Raw genomic sequence first — 27,902 nt, 5'->3', positions numbered from 1 at the left:
ATTACATTGGTTTCAGGTGCACAACATACTGATTCGAAATTTTTACAGATTATAAATGTTGGACAGAGAAAGACAAATAGTGTATTTTTCACTTACATGTAAAATCTAAAAAAGAAAACAAGTGAGTGAATGTAACAAAACGGAAACAGACTCACAGATACAGAGAACAAACTAGTGGTTACCAGTGGAGAGGGGGTGGGGGAGGGGCAAGATAGGGGGAGACAATTAAGAGGTACAAACTAATAGGTATAAAATAAATAAAATATAAGGAGGTAATGTACAGCACAGGGAATATAGCCAAAATTTTGTTTATATTTTCTTTTAAATCCTTAAGTATATTTATAATATCCATAAGAAACATTTAATGTCACTTGTCAATTTCATCATTTCCATCATTATTGTGTATATTGCTATAGACTGATTTTTCCCCTAGCTATGGTCACAATTTCCTTCCTCATAAGTCTGGTAATTTTTGATTCATTGATAGATATTGTGTGTGTGTGTTTCACATTGTTGGACATTAGATTTTGGTATAACAGGCAGTTAACTTTCTTGATACTTTTGAAGTTTGTTTTCAAGTTCTGAGGAGTGGATATAAAATACTTCTCAATGAGGGTTCTACAAGAAAATTAAACCCTAGTGCCTAAGGCAACATTGTACATAATGAATTAATTTATAGCTAATGTCTTTAGAATGGTATTGTATAAACCTTGAAAGAAACAAGAAAATAGTTATTCAAATTATTTTCCATAGAATGTCAGTTGAGAAAGACTGACAATTTAGCTGCACTACTAAGGCATGACCCTTCCGAAGTCTCTCTGAAGGCCCAGGTGTTCAAGAAAGACTCTTTATTCTAACTGATTAAAACTCAAATGTCTCCCAACTGTGTGTGAATTCTGGAACTTTTCAACTTACAGCTTCCTAGCTATTTGTTGCCTGGCCTCCAGTAGTTTCTTCATACATATGCACAACTTAGTATTTAGCAACAAACTCAAGGGGATTCCTAAACAAATTTCTAACATTCTTTCTCCAAGCAGCTACTACCTCCTTGTTATTCGTCTCCACAAATTCAAGATGCCTCAAGCTTCCTGGACAATTCTGTCTGCTCAACTCAATGATACCACTGTCCTCTGTTCAAAATACCCCTCTCCACACTGTAGTCCAGAAAGTGCCTGGCAGAAAGCTGGGATGACTGTAGGCTCATCTTGTTTGTTTCCCCTTTTTCAGTATTGTGCCAACTGTTTGACCAATGTCCAAAAATTGTTGCAGCATATATATTGTCCAGTATATATTTTGTAATTATTTATGGAAGGAAGGTATGTCCAGTCTCAGAGTGAAAGCTTTATGTTGGACCTTAAATTATAGTTGATGGAGAGCCAATAAAGGATTTTAATCAGAAGACTGACATGGTTGGCATTAGCTTTGTAGCTCAAATGACTCTAGCAGTCCTATGGAAGGAGAACATGAAAAAGTTAGACTGATGAAAGGGAGAAGCTCATAAATGTTTAAGATTGAAACTATCAGGATGAGACAGTTTATTATTTTTTTTAAAGTGAGAGAAAGGAGTTAGAGATACCTCTAAGAACTCAAGCTTGGGTGTCTGAGTGCCATCAACTTATATGAGGAAGGGGACCTAGTTTACGCAATTTTGTTGTTTATATTGCCTTTGAGGCATCTTTAGAACATCCAAATGGAGATAACCTTTGAAGACTTGCATATGCAACCTTGAAACTCCGGGAAAAGATTCTGGTTGGAAGAAATAAAATCAAGAGTAATGAGCACAAAGAATATAGCTGAAACTACAGAGGAAATACTATTGTTCAGGAAGAACATATGGAACCCTACGACAACTGGAATAAAATATAAAACACTAACATTTAAGGATCAAAGGGATAAAGTAGAGATGGAGAAGTCCTCAGAAATGAAGAGAACCAGGAGACTGCAGAGTTGTCAAGTCAACGTAGTAAAGACTTCCAGAAGGAGGAATTAAACTATGGTTTCAAATGAGAGTTCTAGCAAAAGAAAAGCTAAAAGAATGGCCATTGGCTTAGGCAATTGAAGAAACAAAAAGCCTTTCACTCAGTAGGTAAGTGTAGGTGAAAGCCAAATGCCAACAAGTAGAGAACATGAAGAGGAATAGATAGCAAGTATAGATTACTCTTTTAAAGGGTGAAAGGAAGAGGATTGACTAAATTGAAGCTAAGGAAAAATATGTATGGGTCAGGAGAGAATACCTTTAGTATATGAGACTTGAATTCTTGAAAGCTGAAGAGAAGAACTTAAAAATACAGGAGAGAGGGAAAAACAAATGGATTAAGGTCCCAGAAGAGAGAGGGCAAGATGAAGTCAAGAACACAGAAGGACTGGTTAGCCTTGATGAAGAGTCTTGACCTCCACTGGTATCAGAGGAAAGAACACAGGAACCAGCATCCAAGCCCACAGAGAAGGCTTGTTCTGAGCAAGGGTTCCTACCTGGTTTTCAGAGCAGTGACAAGACCTTGATCTGAGGATGGATTGCCATAGAGTTTGGGAAGAGAGAGCAAGGGTGTCAGAAACTGAGAGCAAGGGCCTTACTCTGAGAGATGGCTTTCACCTAGAGCCTTTAGCAGTGACAAAGACCCTGTTTAGGGAACGGTCACTGAAGGCCTTGTTATCAATGTGAGCTGCCACATAACATTCAGAGAATTTACATGAGAGGAGATACAAATGAGAATGTTAATTATAATGATGATGATTAAAATATATCCCCTGATATATCCCCCCAGGTACTCCCTTCAGAACTGTATTCCCCTGGCTGCTGGGAGTGCGGCTGGCTGACAACACTTGCAGCAAGGTAATCTCAGCTGAAGAGAGTTGCCTTCCCCAAAGTCATGATTCTTTCCCCTCTACAGTTTGCACCCCATGACTGGTCAATGCAAGGATATAGAAATCCAGCCTCTGTTCCTCAACCTGGGGTAAGGCTAAAGAGCCATCCCAGTTTCAGTTCCCTAAAGAGTCAGCTGAGGCCTTGGTTGTTGTTGACTAGCAGTCCAACTTCTCTCTGTGTCCACTCCCACTTCCCCCCCTTTCTCCACACATAGGTTTGTCACCCAAAATACAGGACACTCAATTAAATTTGAATTTCAGATAATTATGTTCCAAGTACTTCATTTTTAATTAAAAAGTATTCATTGCTTGCCAGAAATTTAAATTTAACTGGGCATCCTATATTTTTACTTGCTAAATCTGGCAACCTTATCCACACATGTTAATTCCGAGAGCAGTTCCTAGTAAACTTCCTTCACAATAATTCCATCTCAGAGTTGGCCTCCCAGAGAATACGACTTGCAATAGTCAGTGAATTCTGGAGCTAACTGCCTGCTGGATGGCTGGCAGAGTGGAACCTGTGTCTGGGGATAGGTAGAATATAAACAGTTCCCAGAAGCACAGAAAGACAAATATGAAAACCTTGACTAGTGGTGAACTGGGATGGTCTGTGGTGGAAGGAGATGTACTAGCATATGGAATTCACCAGGAGTTTGAGAAATATTAGGGAAATAGTACAATTGTAATGATAATGGAATTGGGTGGTTATTGTTGGAGATAATGCTTTAGAAGAAAAGATAATAAATAACTGAGAGAGATTAAATAACACTTAAAGGCTAAGGGTACAAGACAGAGGATTTCAAGGAGACCAGGGAAATACTTGGTGGCAAGTTGACCCCTTCTACCCTGGGAAGGGCAACGATTTATTTGGTCTGCTATAGGCATAGATTAAGATACAGGTTTCCCTTTCCTTCCCATAGGGCCTTAGCCTGTACCATTATCTAGTAACTTAAAGAGTATTTAATCCATCAACATGAATCCCACACAAAATCACATCAGACCAATGGGGGTGCAGCAGTAAGCACATGAACTTGGGATTCAGGTGTCCTCTCATATACTGCACCACCTAGAACCTCCCAACCTGATAGAGCAAAGAAAAGCCTACTGAGGGTATAGCTATAGCACCATGTCAGAGAAAATATCCTATAAGAACAAGGCACCCTTCTCCAGAACACAAGATGCACATACCCATACACATCTACATACATATAATGACACTGTGTTCCCAAGAGATAAATGCATGGCTCTGAGGACCAAGGGGTAAAAAGGAGATAGTCTCACTTATATCTCTCCCAGGGAGCCACTTGGGGAATTTTTGCTTCCTGCCACACAATTCTGAGCTCTATGGGTTGAGAAGTCCTGACTCCTAAAGGAGAAATTCTTCTACCAGGGGAAATGACACAAATCTCATTGAACTTTAAGCTATGGCCATCTGCTTAGTACCATATTCTTCATAAGACAAAGGACAAACAGGCAAGAAGTCACCAAGTTACAGAGGTAACTGAACTTGATCATTAGGAAGAGGAAATTACTATTATATAATGGAGGCATTGGCACACAGGTGAGCTGCTTAGACATTGCTTATTACTCCCTTGTCCAATTTAGATGATAAATGGACAAGTACAGAAGCCATGACCTAAGGAGGGCATAATGACTAGGTACTTGAGTATACTCACTAAGAAGTAGTGTGGCAGGACAAGAAAAAAATAAAAAGACAAAAGAATAATAGAGGAGAGTCATATAGAGGTCAGAACAAGCTTTCTCGAAATTCAGAGTATATAGATTTCTCCTATAATCTTCTCCTAATTTTCCAAGAATAATGATCTATTATCATTGAAAAAATTACTGCATTGTAGAGAATGCAAATTAGTGTTTATTGAGAACCTACTATATGCCAAACAGTTTTCTTATGTTATTTTACATTAATTCTTATAAAAACCCTATAAATTGTCTTACTCTCCACAGATTAGGAAATTGAGTTTTGAGAAGTGAATAGTGAAAGGTATTCCTATTACAGTATGTCCACGTGGAAAACTAATAGAACCTACAGGCTTCAGACAGATTGAATAGGACCAAGGAGACTGAAAACAGTGCTGAGATGGCCAAGTATAAATGCTCGAAAGTAGTACTCTGCAATAGAACTTTCTGGGATGATGGGAATGTTCAATATCTATGACTGTTCTGTCCAACATGGTAGCCACTAACCACAAGTGGCTATTAATTAAAATGTGGCTAATGCAAATGAGGAATTTTCTAATTTTATTTAAATTTAATTTGTTTAAATTTGACTTTAAATATCCATTTGTATTGGGTAGTACAGTGCTAAAGAATCCCTGGAGCTTCTCTGTTCTTCTAATAAAATATACCCAAGGGTTAAGATGGTTGTTATAAGAAATCAATGCAACTCTGAATTTCCAGAACAAGATTTCTAGTTCACTGACCATACTTTTCCTCTCCCTCAAGCAGTAACAAAATTGGACTCATGGCATTCCAAGCTCTAATTCTTAAATAGAGCAAATGTATCATAGATATTAATTAAAGACTTTTAGCAGCCACTGCTAATTTCAGAGCGACCTTATTATTTAGAAGCACTCTGAGCTACTTTTTCATTATTCACAACTTCTTAGCTGGATAAACTCTAACTTTCTCAAAAATAATGTGGTGATATATTAAGTTAAACAGCTGTTTTCTATCTTTTGTTGTTGTTTTTATGCCTGATTTTGTTGGGAGGGGCTGGTTTTGTTGTGTTTTGTTTTTCACCATCTAATTAATTTTTAAATGTCTCCAGTTTACTGTTTACTGTCTGTGCAACCTCCTTCTCTAGAGATTTAGACCAAATAGATTTTTCCTGATTAGGTTGCTCATAATTATTTTTTGAGCTTCCAATTAAGCATCATCTGGCAATCTGGCAATTTTGTGAAAAGATTAAGGCAGGCTGTGTTTCAATTCTGCCTTTCAATGTTTAACTTTCATTAAAGAGAATCTATTTTGAGGCCACTGCTGAACTGAGACCTCCAAATATTTCATAAGTTTTGACACCTTGCCAAACCTACAAAAATCTATACTCTGCTTAAAAGGATTTTTTAAATCAAATCCTATGACAGATCATTTACCAAATTGAGTATCTTTAATTTTCTGGCTTCTCTCATTCAATCTAATGAGTCACACTGAAATCCTTAAATTCACGTGATTCCACAACTTCCACAAATATTTTGCAATTAACACTATTTTCTACAGGGAAACTATGAGGTGAGAGAAATACCTCTTTGAGAGTGTTAACACGGTACCTATCCCTGTCTTCATATACGTACTCACTTTCATCACCTGCTTCTTTGCTGAGATGAAAAAGGAGTTGCAGATTTTTAAAACCCAGAGTGGACTAGACATTAAAAAAATACTTTGTCATATAGAAACAACAAACTTTTACCCTCAAGTTCTTATGGCTTTCAAGTAACTGGCTAGATGTTGGAGGCCACACAAAGAGGATCTAGCAAATATTAAACTTTCTAAAGTCAAAAAGCCAGAGTTTGAATACTGATTTTATTATTGAGCATTAGAAATTATTTAACATATATGTACCTCTGTTTCTTCATCTATAAAATTGGGATAATAATAATACCTCCCTCATAATGTTGTTCTGAAAATTAAATAAGTTAATCTTGTAAAGCACTTAAAATAGTGCCTGGCATAAAGGAACCTAGCCTAAGTTAATATAAGTGCATAGAATCATAGTATACAAATGTTGAATAGAACTCTAGATATTATTAATTTTATGTGTATATTTAACACTTGCATGATCTTAGAAACACTTTTTACACATACCTTTGAGACTTTAGATTCTAGAAACAGCAATAAAATTTTAAATATTCATTACAATTTGATATAAACAGAATTCACAGAAAAGGGGTTTTCATTCAATTTGGAGATTGGAGTTGTGATATTTATGTAATTGATATAGATAAGAACTTTGTATTTCTGATGGAAATTATGCCTGCAATTCTCATAGTGTTAAGAGTTACGGACAGCAATGTATCTATGGATACTACATTATTCATTTTGAGCAGATCTGCTTATTCAATCAGCCACTGTTCCTTGATCGCCTCCATTTCACCTTTTTAAATTTTTTTCATCTCTATTGCTAAGTATGGGTGGTAACATTATCAACAAAATAGCTCTCATGACATTTACTCTAGTAAAGGATAAAGACATTAATCAAAAAAAAATCACACAAATGTGAAACTTCAACTGATTTATATAATTTTTTTGAGCATATTAATTGAAGAATGTGATATAGTCAAAGAGATTAGAAAATTTTCCCTAGAGAAGAGAGAACTGGACTGATGCCTAAAGGTGAAAGGAAGTTAACCAAATGAATAAATGAAAGACCATTCCTAGAAAGGGAACAGCATGAGCTAAGTCTCATGGAATGAAGTAAAGAGAATAAGGTAAATGAGATCATCCACAAACTTGGAATGGTAGGTAGAGAACAGACCATACTGTGATATAAGGCCATGTTAAGGAGTTTTACCACACCATACAGCCAAATAAAATCCATTGGATCCTATCAGGAGGTGAGGAGGAGACAAACATGATCAAGTTTGACTTTACACCAGATTAGTAGGCTTACAATGAGAAGATAGGGAGAGAAGGAGGCAAGAGTTAAGTAAATCAGTTGGGAGGCTATTTCAACATGTATCTTAGTCTACCAGATGATTAGTGGAGATGGAAAGAGGTATAAATTCAAGAGATATTCAGGGATCTTGATGATTCACTGGATGTGGGAGATGAGGAAGAAGAGATATCAAAGATAATTTCTAAATTTTTGACTTGTATAAGTAGACCAGATTTAGGGAGGGAAAACCATGAATTTTCTTTTTTTTGGGGGGGCGGGTGGATATACTGCATTTGAAATGCCTTTTTTGTGTTTGTTTGTTTGTTTGTTTTCTCTGTTGTTTTTTAAATTGAAGTATGGTTGATTTAAAATATTATATTAGTTTCAGGTGTACAACATAGTGATTCAATATTTTTGTAGATTATATTCCATTTAAAGTTATTCTAAAATATTGGCTCTATTTTCGGTGCTGTATCTTTGCAACTTATTTATTTTATACATAGTAGTTTGTACCTCTTAATCCCCTACCTTATCTTGCCCCTCCCCCTTTCCCTCTCCCATGTTCACAGTGAGAGAATTTCTGATTTTAAATATAATAAAGTAACCAGTACCAGACTACTCTTCCCATAGTAAATGACTGTAAAACTAGACAAAATATATAAAACAGTATTTACAGAGCTTGGTCAAAAGGCAGCACTGAACTCTGATCCCTAAGAAAGGAAATACACAAGGTTAGTCCCATAAATGCCCTGAGTTTCTGCCCCAGGGAAGATTTTCCAGATTACAACGCAGGGAGAGGAAGTCAAGCAGAGCACAATATCACTGAACTGAGGAGGTAGAGATCAAAGTTGGGAGCTGCTAAGGAGGCTAAAGTTTGTGGAACTGGATATTGTAGACAAGGAAGCTGCATAGAGAAAGATCTCATAAATCTACATAAGGATCATCCAATACTTTCGCTAAATCCTAAAGCTGTGCATGCACATAGTGAGACTGGGGAAGGTCTGATAGAGAACAACCACTACGGATTTGTAAAACAAAATGGATATCCTGGTAGTTGCAAATTGCTTGCAAAATAGAAATTCTGAGCAGCCAGAGTGAAGAGGACTTACTAAACAACCCAGGGTCTCAGTTGACACTTCATAGAAAGGCCATATAATAGGAGTAGGGCTACTCTAGCTAAAAATAAGCTCTAAAGAATAAAGTTGATTCAGCAGTAAATTACCTGCCTGCCAGCTCAAAACCCAATACTTCTAAAGAAAGAAGAGAAAAGTCAAAAATTCATTCAAACATTTGAAAATATATCTTAGAATGCTTAGCACACAATCAAAAATTAGTAGATGTGAAGAAATGACAGCATAGTAGCAGTGACTACTTCCCAGCTCTCCTGACAGGGTTTGCCCCCTCTGAGATACCCTGGCAGTTTAATGTAAGCCCCAAGGGAAAAAAAATAATAAAAGAACAATACACCTAAGGCAAGGCAAGTAAGTAAATAGTTAAATAAATAACAATAAATATAAAAAGAAGAGGAAAGAGAAAGAACAAGTAGAACACTAAAACTACTAGAGCAGACAGACAGCAACCAAAAATAATTAAAGCACTTATGATTTAACTACATTAAGAAGAATATTTCTGTAAATTACAAAGCTGTATATTTTAATTGAAAATTAACTAATTTAATTGAAATGAAGAATGGTTACTATTGAGAAGCAAATTAGTGTATTCAAAGATCCAGAGGAAGAAATATCTCAAAAGGGAGAAAATGTACAAAGAAAAGGTAATCATGAGGGAAAGAAAAGAAAAATGGATGATGATCTAGGATATTTAATAAATAAATTATAAAATTTCAGAAGAAAAAAGTAAATAACAAAGGAAAAATTATTTACATTATAAAGCAAAATCTGTCTGGTTTTAAGAAAAATTTGAATCCACCAATTTAAGGTCCTTACTGAGATTCACAAAGATTTTAAAAGATACACACTAGGGATACCTGGCAATAATGTTGGAATTTTAAGGTGGAATATTCTGAACAATGCCCTCACAAAAATATCAAGTCCTAATCCCTAGAACCTGTGAATATTGTCTTTTATGGTAAAGTCTGCAGATGTGATGAAATTAAGGATCTTGAGAAGGTGAATTTATTTTGGATTATTTGGCTAGGCCCTAAATGCCATCATAAGTATCCTTATAAGAAAGAGGCAGATATATATTACGTACAGACAGAAGAGAACAAGACAGTGTGACCAGAGGCAGGGATTGGAGTGATGCAGCTACAAAACAAGGAATGTTGGCAGCCACCAGAAACTGGAAAACAAGATGTATCTCAATGCTCTCTATTGCTTATCTATTCTGGAGATCTGCTAAACATTTAGAGTAAATGTTTGTAACATATTCAGAAACTGGAACAGGCAAGGAATGAATTCTGCTAGAGCTTCCAGAGAGAGTGTGGGCCTGCCAGTTCCTTGATTTCAGTCCTGTGATATTTATCTCAAACTTCTGACCTCCAGAACTCTGAAGAATAAATTTCTGTTGTTTAAACCACCCAGTTCTAGGTAAGTTGCTACAGCAACTGCAGGAAACTAACACACAAGGGTAAAGAGAAAACTTTATAAATTCTCGTGGAAGAACAAGTTACTTCAAAAGGCAAAAGAGGGGAAAAAACAGCAAAAGAATCAGACTAATATCAGACTCCTCCCCTACAACTCTAGAAGTTTGAAAACAATAGAATAATATCGACAGACAACAGATGTTAAAACAGCAAACCACGTATCTTAAATTAGCCAAGATGTTAATTACCTGTCAGACTGAAAGGAAAGTATTTCAGATATTTGAGGATTCAGACAATATATAACCCACATGCCATATCTGAAGAAAGGGTTAGAGAAACTAAGCAACAAATGAGTCAAAACAGTTGGAGAAAGTTAAGGAGGAAGGGAAGAACAGAAGGATATGAGCTTTTCAATACATTATCATTAAATCTAAGTGGATAAAGTGAATGTGTAATATAAATGAGACATTTAAAAAAGAAAACTTAATAGCTGCCTTAAAAGTCACAAATCTTTTCAGCAAAATGTAGGTGCTATAGAGAGAAAAGGTAAAAGCATTTTAAATATATCATCTTATTGGAGGGAAAGCAGGGAGAAATAAAGCATGGGGGAGAAGATCATTAGTATTTTGTTTTCATATAATAGTAAAGACATATCTCATTAGAAATGTGGTATGGAAATTAATGTGATATGAAAACACACAGAAGAATTATTAACAAGAGGAAAATAGGGAATGAAAAATAACTTCAACAAGTCTGCAAAAATAAAGAGGAAAAGGGAAGAATACAATTAAAGAAATGGTCATCTTAACATGGAACAAACAAAAGATAATACACTACTTTGTAAATGTAATACACTATTATGTAAATGTAATATACATTCACATTTTACACTAAATGTAAATGGGCTGAATTCTCCTATTAAAATATAAACAACACAGTCAGTAATGTGGGGTTTTCTTTAATACAAAACAAATTAACTCAAAATGATTAGGAAAAAAGTTTTAAATTTTAAATAGTCAACAAAACACCAAGAAAATGCCAAATTCCAGAATCTAAAAAGTGCACTGGTGCCTCAGAGACTGTCTCAAAGAGGGAAGTGATATGTTTCCTCACTCATTTCTTAAGGACAGAAATGAGCTCTGACTTTTACTCACACCTTTACTCACACCTACAGGTAAAGTTCTGTAAGCCATGTTTCCAGTCCAACAGTGCCATAAAGGAATAATAAAATGGAAATTTCACTTTAACGTGGTTTTATATCCACTCCCAAGCCCCTCAAAACTGACAGGAAAGAATGAAAAAATACACTTCCATAAGAACAAAGAGAACAGGAGGGTAGAGACAGCAAATGAGAGATGTCAAAAAATTATTGCAAAAGACATGAAACATAATCATGGTACAAGGCATGGTATATACAATTCAACAGTCAAAATGTTGTGAATATTGGGGGTGGTGGTGGTGGGATGAATTGGGAGATTGGGATTGACATATATATACTAAAATGTCTAAAATAGATAACTAATAAGAGCCTGCTGTATAAAAAATAAATAAATAAAATGTATTTTTTAAATGTTGTAAATATTGATAGGATAGTGAAAACCAAAAATAATGATAAAATTACATTGAGAGGCAGTGGGAAGGAGAAGTGTTACATAAGTAAGGTCAATCTTTAATAATAAGAGCCAGTAGATATCTAAAATCAATAAATTAATAGCTAGCATTAGAAGCAGCTCCTTTAGACATATGAAGGAAATAATAGAAAATAGAAAGAAGGGCATGCAGTTTCCCTTGAAGAGGCAGGATCTGGAGTAGAGAGGAGGGAGGCAGAAAACTGCTGTACTTTATCATAAACTTTTAAACTGTGTGATTTTTAACCCTACATATTTTGGATTGATAAAAATTCAAATTATTTTTCTAAAGTTCAGTAAGGCTCAAAATAAGTTCAGTGAATTTATAAAATGTAAGTCTTTTTTTTCAAATTTCAGTCTTTACTAAAAGGTGCTCCAGTATTCTCAAAAGATCAATACTATCATTTTCATGACAGTCAATCTCCTATGTGTACCACTGTTAAAGGTTGATGTATATTAATGACCGTCATGTGGCACTAGAAAGAATCTTTTCCATGGAATGGAGGGAATTGTAAAGGATTATCACCTTACATCTTACATTTCTTCCATATCTTAACCAACTTTTGGAAAATCTTCCCACTACAAACTTCTACTTGATCACCCTCTTACATGATATTTGAGGAAATGTAAACTGGAAAGAGTGTGGAATTTGAAGCCAGATAGACAAAACTTTGAACTCTTGTTTTCTAAGTTTCTAGCTTAAGCATATTTATTAATTTCTCTAGCCTACATTTTCTCATCTACAAAACGGAAGTAGTAATTCCATTATTATATAAAATAATGCATGTAAACATCTTGAGGTGTGCACAGCATACAGTAGGTATTCAATAAATGATGGATATTTTATTACATAGATTTCCATGGTATTTTAATCAGAATTTTGTAATCCGAGTGCCCATAAATTCACAGGCCTACCAAACAAGGCCACATATCCTTTTAAAGTTTAAATTATCATGACACAACTCTCCACAAGCTTCATTAACCAAAAAATGGCACCCCTAAAAATGTCCCCAGTTATTTTGGGGCATTCGAAAAGTCCTTACAATTATCCAGAAATTAGTTACTCCCTATATCTGCTCCTCAATTTCCTGTTCTGGGCCTTCTGTATCCATGCTTCCTGCCTGTGAGGCACCTGGAGAAGCCTCCCAGACCAGTCCCACCACCATCCGTTATGACCAATGGGGAATGAGCGAAGGCTGCTGCATGAAGAGGCAACCAGGACAGAGCACTGCAGGGAAAAAGGAAAAAGACTCTTTCCTAATTCCATGTCAGACTACAGACAAGATTTGTTAAAGTTATTTGGGCGGGGAGGATAATTTAAGTTTGGGAATTGGGATTTATTTATTTTTTTAATGAGGCAGGTTTCAATCTGCATATGGCAATTTCTGCAGGTAGTTTTTCTGCCCTTGGTAAAAAATAGGAGCCAAAGCCATTTAAAATGCTTAAGATTCAAGTAGTACGCATATTTAGAATCAAAAAGTTTCTTGAATCAAAATAACTTCGTACCCATCAATATGACCCAGCCCAAAGAATACACTAAATCATCATTATTTGCAGATTATGTATTTGAGAATTTGCCTACTCGCTAAAATTTATTTGTAGCCCCCAAATCAATACATATGGTACTTTCAAGGTAATCCTCCAACATGGAGATACTCAGAGTGGTGAAAAATTTGTCATCCATGCACATTCCCAGTGGAAGTCAGAGATCCTCTGCCTTCTTGTTTTAATTCTCATAGTGTAAACAGTATCCTTTTAAATGTGTCCTTTTCAAGAATGTTTAGTGCCACATTTTTCACACTATTGTGTTTTCTGTTGGTGATTTTGTTGTTTAAAATGGCCCCAAGCATAGTGCTGAAGAGCTGTCTAGTGTTCCTAACTAAGCACAGGAAGGCTGTGATATGTCTTATGAAGAAAATACACGTGCTAGATAAACTTCCTTTAGGCAGGAGTTACAGTGCTGTTGGCTGTGAGTTCTCTGTTAATGAATCAACAACAATATATTAAGTGTTTTTTTTTTTAAACAGAAACACACATAAAAGAAGGTTACATATTGATTGGTTGATGAAAATGTGACCAGAGGCTCACAGGCACCTCACCCTGTATTTCCCTTGGGGCAATGATTCCTATTCCCTAATTCAGTGTTCCTGAAAATGCCTAGATAACTGCAACGAATAATAAGAGTCTATTGTATTCTGATTTATTAAAGTAGTTGAGGTCCCTCTTCTCTGTCTGCGTACTAGGGGGAAATAAACCAATGAGACATAAGCTCATTGTGACAGGCTTGGGAAACAGGAACTAGCGAGATTCTGATTCTGCTCTGACAGAAGTTCTTAGGAAGGCAATAAGGGAAAAAGCTCCAAAAGGTCTGAGCTCTATTCACCAAGTGGGTTGCTACAGGTGGTATTACCCATACATCAGAATGGACCCTTCTCCAACTCTCCTAGGACTAGGAAGATGTGGATCCAGGCCAGTCAACCATGGTCCAGGGGGAGCCATTCACACCAGAGCTACCCCAGCTAATCTCTGCCCAGGGACAGAATACCTTATTACTCAGGATCAGCTCTGGAGCCAGCAATGGGAGAATGGGGCCTAGAAAACTATTCATTCTTAGCTTTTCCTGTTTGAGGCCTGCACCTACTAAACGGGTTTCTTTGTTTGTTTAAGTGCCTAGTGTTAAAAGGGCACTTTTATTGATTTGACTTGAACTAGGCAAGTAGACTAGAGTGAAGTGGAATAAGTGACTGTAAATCAATAAAGTTGAACTTTATTTATATAATAAAGAGCTTCTTCTGAAACACTCTGAAGTAACTCTGTTTGCTGTTCACAAAGTCCTGCTTGAGAGTTATCTCAACTCCTGACCACCACCTCTTGCCTGGCATCTTCCCGTATCTTTCTTAGTTCTATCAGTCTTTAAACATGGCCATTCAAACCCAGTTCATCTGCCTGATTGGAAACAGATATCAAATACTGGCTTCATTATCAGCTCCTTTTCTTTCATATGCAACACACACACATACACACACACACACACACACACACACACACAAGCATATCAATTGGCGCAAGTAAATACTGGGAGAGGCATTTTCCACAGTATTATTTTTGGAGTTCAATTCAATAAGTCCAAAATGGAGAAGTAAGAAATGGGGAAACAAAGTGCCCTGCCAACTAATGATAACAGCAAGCACAGAGAGCTTACAGACACAAAGTCTTTTACCTATATTAGCTCATTTAATTCTCACAACTCTATGAGGTTGTGATTTTCATAATCCTCATTCAAGACATACAGAAATCGAGGGGTAGAAAAGTTAACTAACTTGCCCAAAGTTGCACAGTGACAGAAGAGAGACTTGAACTCAGGCAGTCTGGCTCTAGAATCTATGTTCTTAACCACAGCACAGCACTGCCTCCCCAACTATCTATAAATCCCTGAAGTGAGAGACCATGCTTGATTTTTCTCTAGCAGTTCCTGGTATGATGTAATTATACCATTGGCTCACAAATGGAAGTGTCTACATGAGAACTTCTCAGGGGCTTGGGTAATTTCTATAACATGAAACTACCCTGAAGGTTTTCAAGAATGAATGATGTCCAGTGTCATGTCATTACCAAGGGCAAGATTATTGTTACAGTTAGCTGGTGATGCTGTTTCTCCCTTTCTAGAAAAACAGAAGCTAATCTGAAAATCAAAAGGCTTTTTGCCCAGTTTCCCACATGTATATCCAGTTCAGAGTCAAAGGAATGGAGGTTTTGGTTCAAAAATATGGTTATGGTTTTGTGGAGTAGGGAAACAGTAACTATTCTTGATTTGCTGATGACTGAAATATGAGATGAGAAAAAGGTGAGGTGAATCTGAGATTACATACTCAGAGGAAATGGTACAGTGTTTATGACTAAGGGTGACAGAAAATTGAGGAAGATAGGATAGCCCATAAACAATGACAAGTAACTCTGCTTTTGCTATATTGAGACTGCCAACAAAAACATCTGTTAGCTTAGTAGCTCTGTGTCCTGTCAGTCAAATATTTATTGACTGCTTCTCAGGAAGATGCTCAGTGGCAAATATTCTACAAAGACAAGCACATTACTACATAAATGCCATAAAATGTGCTGGAGAGATTTCCAGCCACTGCTAACCTCATCTGAGTAAATGTGAACAGTTCATTAACATCCAGAGAACCATCCAGACCTGACACTCCAGTCATTTTAAATCTTTCAAAAGTGAAAAGACTCAATAAAAATAACCTAAAACAAAGTATGTTTCCTACTATTTCATAAATCAATAGTACTGTGTTTTTCACAAACATCTGACTCTAGCCAGCATTTTAATGTAGCAATTTGAACAAACTTACAAGCAATACTTTATTTCATTTGTTTGAGGGTACCCATTGATTTCTTACATATAAACTCTCTAGTTCATTTAATTCTTCCCAGGTGATCTGGAACACCGTTTTAAACTTGACTACCTTTCTTTCATATGCCAATCTCTTTGAGACATAAAGATTAAATATCTATTAATAAGGCAACAATCATTTGAATTTTATATATATAAACGAAGAAATTTCAATAATAACGTCTATCAATCTTAAATATTGGTCATGTTGTCACAAGTTAGTGTTGTCATTTATGTACTAATATAGAATTACTTTATACAATAAGGTATTGATTTTTCAAACTGCTTTCCTGTAGCCCAGGGTTCTGGGGTGTGTAAGGAGTCTATTTGGGTGAAAAAAGGAAGAGAACTAAATGGCCAAGGGAATTGGGCCCACAAGCATCATTCTAATCAATTTTTAAATCTATCATAAATTACAGTTTTACATACAATATAGTTTGGGGATAAATAATCTCTAGTTAAAAAATATATAAACTACCTCTAATGGAATTCTGTTCTGCCAAAGGAAAATATTGCAAATCTACTTCTAGTCTGCATCCTGTAAAAACAATTAATGTTTTAGTGGTTTCAAAGATCATGTGCTTTAATTATGCTCAGCTATTGGTTTATGTAATTTCATATTAAGTAAAATCTCAAATGTAATCAAATATCACAAAACATTTAAGTCACAATTAAAGGTAATACACTTTCAATCTGAAGAAAAGTTATTTAGACACCTTTTCCTAAAACAAATACACTACCTTTCACAATAATCATCAAACTGAGGTAAATATTTCTTTTTTTTTCACACCTATCAATAATCTTTCTAGTTATTTGCAGTTAAATTGACTATTTTTTCTCCAAAGTATTCTACTGTCTCCACTAGTTTATTTTTCTATTCTCCTACATGAATAGAAATGAGGCATTTCTATCATATGACAAAATTAAATGATGTCATATGCCTGAAGTTCAAGGATAATTTTTTACATTTATTCTTTGTGGTATTTATAAATTTATTTGAAGTGCTATGTTATTGTACAGAAATATGTTTCCACCTTTATAATGAAAATATCTCAGTAATTTCATCAAGATTCTACAAAATCCATTTAAAGTTATACAGATAAGAAATAGTCAAAATCTCTTTAACATAATTCCTTCATAAATGTCAGGATGCGACCAACATATGTGATTCGGGATAACCACTTTGTGCAAAATTAAACTATAGTTTCTTTTTTATTCTTCATCACCTCCTTAAAATAAGAGAAATGAATAGATTGACAACACTGGATAGAAACTTTGAAATTATTTTATCTAACACATTGTTTAATTATTTAACATGAGGAACATAACAACCCAAAAAAGGAGAAATAACTTATTTAGTAGCAAAATTATGACAAAAACACAGTCTTATGTCTAAAGCCCTTTCAACTACATCCACATAGAACAGAATATTATGTGTGATAGCATACAATAAACATAATAGAGAATTGTAGCAGCATGTCAAGATAGCCTTCCGTGAACTGCCTGTAGGCAATTTTAAATAGCTAAGCAATTGGCTTAGTATCTGCATGTCATTTTCTGACCTAATGCTTGTTATTTTAAATTTTAATGTGAATGACTATTCTATAAATCTTGTGGTAAATATATTTAAATAGAACATGTCCTGTGTGTTTTGTTTATTATCACAATTTCTAGAGGAGGGTAGGAATTTGCGGAAGGCTAAAATTTACAAGCAGCTCATGCAGCTCAATATCAAAAAAACAAACAACCCAATCCAAAAATGGGCAGAAGACCTAAACAGACATTTCTCCAAAGAAGATATACAGATTGCCAACAAACACATGAAAGAATGTTCAACATCACTAATCATTAGAGAAATGCAAACCAAAACTACAATGAGGTATCACCTCGCACCCGTCAGAATGGCCATCATCAAGAAATCTACAAACAATAAAGCTGGAGAGGGTGTGGAGAAAAGGGAACTCTCTTGCACTGTTGGTGGGAATGTAAACTGATACAGCCACTATGGAGAACAGTATGGAGGTTCCTTAAAAAACTAACAGTAGAACTACCATACGATCCAGCAATCCCACTACTGGGCATATACCCTGAGAAAACTATAATTCAAAAAGAGTCATTTACCACAATGTTCATTGCAGCTCTATTTACAATAGCCAGGACATGGAAGCAACCTAAGTGTCCATAGACAGATGAATGGAATAAGAAGATGTGGTACATATATACAATGGAATACTACTCGGCCATAAAAAGAAACAAAATTGAATTATTTGTAGTGAGGTGGATGGATCTAGAGTCTGTCATACAGAGTGAAGTAAGTCGGAAAGAAAAACAAATACTGTATGCTAACACATATATATGGAATCTAAAAAAAAAAAAGGTTCTGAAGAACCTAGGGGCAGGACAGGAATAAAGACACCGATGTAGAGAATGGACTTGAGGACAGGGGGAGTGGGAAGGGTAAGCTGGGACCAAGTGAGAGAGTGGCATAGACTTATATATACTACCAAATGTAAAATAGATAGCTAGTGGGAAGCAGCCACATAGCACAGGGAGATCAGCTCAGTGCTTTGTGACCACCTAGAGGGGTGGGATAGGGAGGGTGGGAGGGAGATGCAAGAGGGAGGAGATATGGGGATATATATATAGAGAGAGAGATATATAGATATATATCTATATATATATATAGCTGATTCACTTTGTTATAAAGCAGAAACTAACACACCATTGTAAAGCAATTGTACTCCAATAAAGATTTTATAAAATAAAATAAAATTACCTATGTTTGGAATGTCTCTCAGCTTAGGCAAAATGACCAGAGGGGCAGGCAGGTTCTTGGCTTTCCTTCCTCTCTGGCCTGAGGAGGCACTAGCTCTTTCCTCAGGCACTGACACTCTGGCACTCTCACCATTTTTAGGGTTTCAGTTACAGAAATCATCTCTAACTTTCAGAGAACTGCATCTACCTGCATCATGGGTAGATTCCCATTTGAGTACTTGACTCCCCACTCCATCCCAAACTCTTACAAAGGAAAATTTCTTTGCAGAATGCCCCATTTTAATCACTCTGTAATAGCTATATATTTTCCCAAACATAATAAATAGTTTATGCTTCTGTGTGTTTCTGTTGCCATGACGGGATATATTTTTTCAACAAATTGGGGGACAATTAGAAAGTCTAATTTAGTAAATAGACAAGATAGCATATGCAAAATTCACCCGGGACTGGGGGCAAAAGGGACGTGAGGAAAAATCACTTGAGGACTAAAAAGGAAGGAAATCATTTTTAAAAGTGAACAAAAGGCTGTTTAATCTGAAGAATTTGCTGACAGTTGGAAGAGACATGTATTCTCAAAGACATCACAGACTGTTACTTAAGGTGAAGAACTTTTGAGCACCCCAAGAAATAGGCAATCATCATTTGGAGGTATTCAAAAGACTAACTATAGGTCAAGAGAGAAATGTTTGTTCATGGACAGTTGAAATTGATATTAGGCACTGGAGACAGCACAGGCTAGCTATCAAAATGTCATAGACAGAGAATATAGTGGTTTCAAAATTAAACCCAAATCAATTAGGCTAACATAGTGGGATTACAAAATAAATACCTATTACTACAATATGTGAAAAAGAAAACATATCTAATCTTTTCAATGAACCACATTCCACTGGGTAACAGGGAAATTTATACCAATTAATATCATCTCAGTCATTTCGAGTTTAACTAGTCTCCTTTTCGTGTATAACACTCCCTTTCAAGTAAATACGGTTCAGGGATTCTCCCTGTACTTTCCAAAGACTACCAGAACAATATCTCCTATCCCACTTTCTCTTCTACAATGTGACCTTGCCACCTTCCATCAAGAAATGGGATCTAATTTCTCCAAGAAGACATACAGATGACCAATAGGCACATGAAAAGACGTTCAACATCGCTAATTATTAGCAAAATGCAAATCAAAACTACAATGAGGTTCCACCTCACACCAGAAAGAATGGCTGTCATTAAGAAGTCTACAAACAACAATGCTGGAGAGGGTGTGGAGAAAAGGGAACCATTTTACACTATTGGTGGGAATGTAAATTGGTGCAGCTACTATGGAAAACACAATGGAGGTTCCTCAAAAAATCAAAAATAGAGTTGTCATATGATCCTGTAATCCCATTCCTCATCATATATGCAGACAAAACTATAATTTGAAAAGATACATGTACCCCAATGTTCATAGCAGCACTATTTACAATAGCCAAGACATGGAAGCAACCTAAATGTCCATCGATAGATAGATAGATAGATGCTGCCATTTGCAGCAACATGGATGGACCTAGAGATTATCATACTAAGTGAAAAAAGTCAGAAAGAGAAAGATAAATGCCATATGATATCATTGATTTGTGGTATCTAAAATATGATACTAATGAACTTATTTACAAAACAGAAACACACTCACAGATATAGGAAACAAACTTATGATTACCAAAGGGCAAGTGGGAGGAGGGATAAATTAGGAGTGTGGGACACAGATACACAGAGATACATGCTACTACATATAAAATAGATAAACAACAAGGACTTATTGTATAGCACAGGGAACTATATTCACTATCCTGTAATAAACCATAATATAAAAGAGTATGAAAAAGAATATATATGTATAACTGAATCGCTTTGCTGTATGCCAGAAACTAATACAACATTGTAAATCAACTACACGTCAAACTGTTAAAAAAAATTAAAGAAAGAGAGAGAGAGGGAGAGAGGAAAAGGGAGGGAGGGAGGGAGGAAGGAAGGAAAAGGGTCTAAAGTTCCAGTTCAAGATGGCAACAGAAGAGGATCCTGAACTCCCCTCCTCTCATGAACACACCCAGGCTACAGCTACATATGGAACAGCTTCCTCTGAAAAAAACATAGAAAATGGCTGAGTGAGAGATGGCCCTGGTTGAAAGAAAGAAGACCCACATCAAAGTGGGTAGAAGCTGGGATACAATCCACTGTAACCCCATGCCCTGTGCAGCTTAAAGGGACTCATAGTCCTTTTAAGACCTGTACCCGGGAAACAAGCTTCCAAAGGATCTAGCTTTGAAAACCATGGGGGTTCATGTCCATGAGACCCACAAAACTATAGTAATTTGAGAAATGGCTCAGAAAATGGCTCACATGCTTGGACTCACATATACCAGGGCCCAAGTGAATAAGTGGCTGATCATGATGCGCCCAGACTTTGTGTGGGAGAAGCTCATTTGCTTGCCTTGGGGTGTCCTGAGGGGCAGGCATCTGATTTGGGGGCCATGGTCTGGTGACAGAGACTGGTGGCTGCCATCTTTGTGCTCTCTCTCCCTTTTTCCATGCTCCAGAGTGCCAGTATCTCTCAAAGAGGAGCTTTCACACATGTCTGGTGCCCCAGCTTTTGTGGCTGCCACCAGGGACACCTCTACGTTGCCTGCCACTGGTGGCCAGTGGGGCTTATGCGTGTGGTCCCATAGGACTGTATATATTAGCATACTTTAAAAGCTGCTGCCTGCAGGTATGACTTCCAAACAATCTGAATCTAGGTACTGACTGAGATCCTCCCCTTTGCAACACTGACAGGTCTTAGCACACCCTCAACTACTGGGAGCCATGAAAAATAAAATAGGCTGCTTGAACAATCACAGATGTTTGAGAGACAACAGAGAGCTAGAGCAGGATTAAACAAGAAGATTGATCTCCTACTCAAGACCACTCCTTTAAGACTGGGAGAGGTGGCGTTTTATCTAATGCATAGAAGCCAACACAGAGAGTCAAGCAAAATGAAAAAACGGAGGAATATGTTCTAAACAAAAGAATAAGACCTGAGGAAAAAAACCTTAAAGTTAGATAGTGTACTTACAGTGTTTATATTATTACTATACATACTGATTATGTGTATCTTTATATATTTCAGTTACTTTACACATCTAAGTGACAAATATGTAATTTACTTTGTATATGCATTAAATATATTATTTTGTATAATTCAAATATTTCCCAATTAAATGTAAAAAGCCATATACATAAATTAAAACATGATTTAAAAAGTAAAAAATAAAAGAGAAAGAAAGAAGAAATGGAGTCAAAGTTCCTTCCCCTCAAATCTAAGTAAGCTTGTGATTGCTCCAAACAAGGGAGTATGGCCAGAGTGATGCTATGTGACATCCAAAGCTAGTTCATTAAAAGTGATGTAGCTGCCATCTTGTCCACTGGGACACTAGCTTTTAGAACCCTAAGCTACCAGGTAAGGAGTCCAACTACTCTGAGGCTTCCATATTTTGAAAACCAGACCACGTGTAGGGACCATGTGGAAGTACTCTGGCTGGCTGCCCCAGCAAGGTCTTAACCAACAGCCAGCATCAGCCTCCAGACATGTGAGTGAAGACACCTCCCGATGATTCCAGCCCCAGGCATCGAATCACTCTCAGCCAGTGAGTGTTCCTAGATTCATACATTATGTGGTGGAAAAAAATGATCCTTAATATGCTTTGTCCAAATTCCTGATTACAAAATCCATGAGCATAATAAAAAGGTTGTTTTACACCATTGTTTGGTTTATTATGTAGCAGTAGTTATTGGGATATTCTCCCTCTCCTGGATCCACACCTATATAGTGTGTGGGATTACTAGGGCCTCGTGGCGTTATGGCGAAAGTGATCTTGCATCTCTGCAGTGTCCTCTGGATCCTTTCTAGTTTCTGCTGTGATGTGACTGGTCTGATCTAATTCTTGAACTGATGCCTACTATTGTGTGATGTTTCTATTGAAGCATCATGATGACATCCACCATGGGAGTTTGTGGTCTTAGATCTGTGACTCTGGTCATGAGGTCCCTCACACAGAGACCTCTTTGTCTCAACTTTGGGCCTCTGATGGACCATTGACAGTATCGGTCCTTCCACATCTCCTCACCAGAGGATAAGGAAATTTCTTAATCCCCTCACATACCCGTTCATACCTGTGAAGTCAAGAATGCTGCCTTGTGTCATCCACTAGCCAACTCCTTTTACCATACTTGTGCTTTCACCCTTGCCATATTTAATAGGGTCAAATATGAGATTCTCTCTGAATTTTGCAGTCTCTCCTGGGCTTGTGTTTACTTGACTCTCTGATGTACTCAGATTATTCCACACATGCATGGATGCTTCTACCACACACACACTGGGTTCTATTCCCAAGAGGAGAAAAATGAGGGCTTAAAAATCGGACTTCTTTACCACATCTTTTCTTTCTTTCTTTTCCTTCCCTAAATTCACATGTTCAGAAAAGGAGAGTATCCCATTTCTGTTTTCTCCCTGGCAAAGACTTCTCCTCCATTATATGTAATTCCTTCCCAGGAGCCATTAACCCCCAGTTCCCAGCCTCAATTATAGAAGAGGTATCTTCTCTAAGCTAAAGAATAGTAGCATAATCTGAATATCCAGGCATGGCTCTTCATATGAGAGCCATAAAACTACAGGGAAAAAATCCATTTTGGTTTAATACCATGAAAATATCATTCCTGTTACACTAAGGAATATTACAGTTTTCTAATCTTTAAATGGAACAGTGAGCTGAAAGATCCTTTCTTTATCTTTGAGTTGTTTCACTTAGGAGGAATATAATATTGCTGCAACATATTGGGATCATGTTTTTAAAAGTATAGTGTAAGGTTTTCTGATTCTAAAGACTAGTCCTTTGGATATGATCGGAGTGTGATAGTGAAAACATCTCTCATGGTATTAACAAATACATAATTAGCAATTGAAATGAAAATCATTTATAATATGGATTCAAAAATCATTATCTTCCTCTTAGTGTCTTTATGTCATTCTGGGTAATTCCTAAAACTTCCATGGGGCAGATTTACTAAAACAGTGGACATTTGCTTATTTTTTGTCCTCCTTATTCATCATCCATTGTCCATTTTAAAATGGGCTAAATAATTCATATTTTTGAATCAGTTGTCCCCTCTGTACAACATTTAAAGCAACAGAAAAATGTCCAGTCTCCATTACTAAGTCATATGCAAGGCTATAGACAATAATGCCAATCTAGAATTGAATAAGAGTTGGTGTGCAAAGTGAACTCTCTATAAGGGAGTTAGTTAGTTAGTTTAATTCTCTGGGAATTAAAATGCATATGTCAGACTAAACCCTAGTCTGTGTGTGGTCAATACATCAACCAATTTTCTGTTGTTTAAAGTCAAGGGCCAAAAAAAGAGTCAAGGGCCAATTACTATTCAAAATAGTGACAATATGTTTATCACAATTCAACCATTAGAACTTGTCTTCCAGTGAGAATGTTTAAACATATAAACCTCAGTAAAATACGGTTCTGAATAAAAAAGAAAATATGAATATTTCATTATCCATCTCAGCTAATTTGTACCATAATGTCATGTTTATGAAATTCTAAAGAAAAAAGAATTTTAAATTCACTTAAGTCTTTTAAATCAGTAGAAGACAGGAGCTCTATCTATCTTGTTCACCTTTGTATTAATATTTCCAGCACTAACATCTGGCACATAAGCATTCTGAATAAATGAATGAGTCTAGACCATCCCTTTATTTTACAACTAAGGAAACTGAGAACCAAAAAGGTCATACATCTTCTCTCTTTGTTCAATAAGAACAACTAAGAGGTTGCTAAAATGAATCTGTACTCAGTATGAATGTTTCATAAATGTTGCTTATATTATATATGTTTGATTTATCAGCTTTATATACATTTTTAGTATTTGCTACATTTAGGTTCTTTTTGCTAAGTAAGTTATGGTTATTTTTGCTGCTGATTGTTGATAGTAAAAAAAAAAAAAAAACCAAGAAGAAATAATATATATAAAATATTCAATCAGTTTTCGATGTATGACTTCACTATATCCTAAGCTAAAACTTTTCTTTGGAGCTAAAAGATGTAAGAGACACTTGGGTGCAATAATATAATTTAAGTAATTCTGAATATTACATACAGCCCTTTTGATGAAAACCAAAGTCTTTAAAATTTCATGATATTGAAAAGTAGTTTGTAGCAAGTTTCTGCTACTTTAATTTATATCTAGAAATTTTACTATTAATTGAACAGAAATAAATATATTAAAGGAGAAATACATTTTAATGTTGATTATTCCTAGACCTCTTTTCTATAATGCCTTGAAATTTTTACTAAATTCAGCAATATTTATTATATGCCAACCAGAATTGCCTAGCCTCATTGGAGTTTACAATCAAAAAGGACAAAGACACATGGGGAAAAAAATTAAAACATGATTGAAAAGTGCCATGGTAGATCTATATATACAACATCTTAAGAGCAAATATTAGAGATGATTACTTCTGCCTGGGAAACCTTGGAGGTCTTTTTAGAAGAGGTGATTTTAAGCCAGGCTTCAAAAAATGTGGAGGAAGTCATTAGATAAAGGAAAGTGGGAAGAAGAAATAACACTCAAGGCCTAAAGAAAAACATTCACAATCACACACAAAAAAAGTGAAACAGCTAACAAATAAATATAAGGAGCATCCAATTATGTTGTGTGACTAGAATAGGGGACATGAAGAAGGGAAGTTTCACTGGCATGATTCTCAAAAGAGAAGCTGGGGTCAGATTATCAAGAACTTTTTGCATCATGATAAGAAGTTTTAACCTCATCTTACTGGTAATGGAAAGTAATTTCTAAGCAGGAAAGTAATATAATTTGGTTTATAGATTAGAAAAAAAGAATCAATTGGAATAATGAAGAGACTGAAGAGAGTTAATAACAAGGCTATTTAAGCAGGTCAAATTTGATGACAAGCACATTATCAGAAAGGAGGAAATAGATTCTGGATATCTTTGAAGAGTACATTCTAAAGCCCTTGATGATTGATTAACTATGGACCATAAAGAAAGCTGAATCAAAATTTCTAGGCTGAGCAACTGAATGGATGCTGACAATTTTAACCAAACTGAAATGCACTAAAAAGAAAGAATCAAGAGGTCACAGTTTTTGTAAGACACAGCAGCAATTACTTGAAATTTAAAAACTAAATACTTGACATTTAATTTTTATTCAAATAGTTAAATCAATCAGCTATATTTTCTCACCACAATGAAAAGCCATATGAGGCCATATAAAGGGCCTGTTTAATATTCTGTTCCTGGCAACTTCTTTAAGACATATTTGAATGTAGCCACACTTTAAACAGACAAAAGATGGGATATACTCTAGTTTCCCTAACTTCTTGTAATGAAGCCAGACAGCGTGCAGCTTATTTCCCAATCCTGATGTCATATTCCGTGTAAAGAGATGTTTCTTTAGCTTCACACTCTTATCACTCTCCTCCCCCTCACTCAGTCTAGGGGAGATGGGCAGAATTACCTAAAAAATCGTTGAGTTTGGAAGGTATGCCAGCTCAAGTCCTCTGTAAAGCTGATGCAAGATGGGATTAGACACACAAGAGGTTTATTGAAGGAAATGCCCAAGAAGGATGAAGGGAAGGGGGCCAGGGAAGGCAGGAGAGAGCCTTCATAATGCAATGCAGGTCTGATACCTGCTAAGGAGAATCAGTAAAATTCTCAGACTGAGGTGTCATTCTGAGAGGTTTGGCAAGGTCAATGGGGCCCTCACATGTAGGTTGCCCACTAAAAAAGTCTGAGGAATGAGTGGCATTAGTCCCTGAGCCTTGCTCAGTCACGGTGTGGGAGCAGCCCTAGGTGCTTCAGAGCAATTGCAGAGTTGGCTCCAGAAAGGGCAGAAATTGGGGCAGTCAGTCAGTTACGCTCCCTGCTGCAGAAAATGTAAGCACTGCATTTTCCTGGTCGCCACAGAAGGAGAAACTGAACATGTGTTATCTGGCACCTTCCCCTCTCCTTTTCTTGGGAACCAAACTCACCACAAGATTATACTCTTTATTGTTCCAGGTCAGGACATAAGATTTACCCTATGGTGGGTAAGGAGGCCTGTTTTTATTTCTAAGGGAGGAAATATCTGGTACATGGGGCCAGGGTCTTTGTAACAGAAAAGATAATTAATATTTGGGGACTGACATACACCAGGAGTGACTGAGGTTTCTGGGGTAGCTATGATCTATGGCTTCAGTTTTTTAACTTTGACCACATGTAGAAATATTATCAGACTATCTTGAAATGTACAATTATCCAATTGGTTTTTGTTAGTTTGTTTGTTTGTTTCTGCCCTGGCCTGAAAGACTTTAAGCCTTAAGCCTCATGGTATTTTTTCACTTGGTGATCAGAGCTTACAGTGGCTCCTTCTTTGGGGGGCAGCGCTACATGCACTAGGACTAATGAACAGGATGATAGACATAAGGAATGTGGGGTTGTGGGCTTCATCTAAAGATTGATGTATAGCTGACTTGGCAAGTTCTGGAGGCAGGATCCTGCTGCAAGACCTTGGACTACACAGGTGTAGCTTCCTAGGCATGTGTGGCTGAGACAAAGTTCAACTGTAGAAAGCACTCTTTTTATACAGAGGCCCTAAAATAAGACAGGAGGCAGAAATTTGCTTCTATTATGCTGAAAGGATTTATCTCATGCTATATCTGAGTTTTGCCTGTGCCACACTACACTAGTAAGTTTCTAGGTTTAGATTTTCAATGTCAGTCACAGATAAACAGTACAAAGAAGAAATGCAAAACTAAGAGGCTTTGACTATGGGATGGAAAAGAGGGGCTCCTCAAATAAGATTTTCTGTCTGAAGCTTCCACCATTAAAAATTTCTAAACTTTGAAAAACAGCAGCCAGTTCTCGAATGCAAGATCTGGAAGACATGGCACACAGAGGTGGATAGCTCCTCATATAGGCCTAAAGGAAAAACTAAGCTTTTACTGATTTCTCCCATCTGAGTTTATGAATTCTGGACCAACTGGCATAGACT

This window comes from Globicephala melas, chromosome 17, assembly GCF_963455315.2.
Source record: "Globicephala melas chromosome 17, mGloMel1.2, whole genome shotgun sequence".
Taxonomy (NCBI): Eukaryota; Metazoa; Chordata; class Mammalia; order Artiodactyla; family Delphinidae; genus Globicephala; species Globicephala melas.
This window is presented reverse-complemented; position numbering follows the sequence as displayed.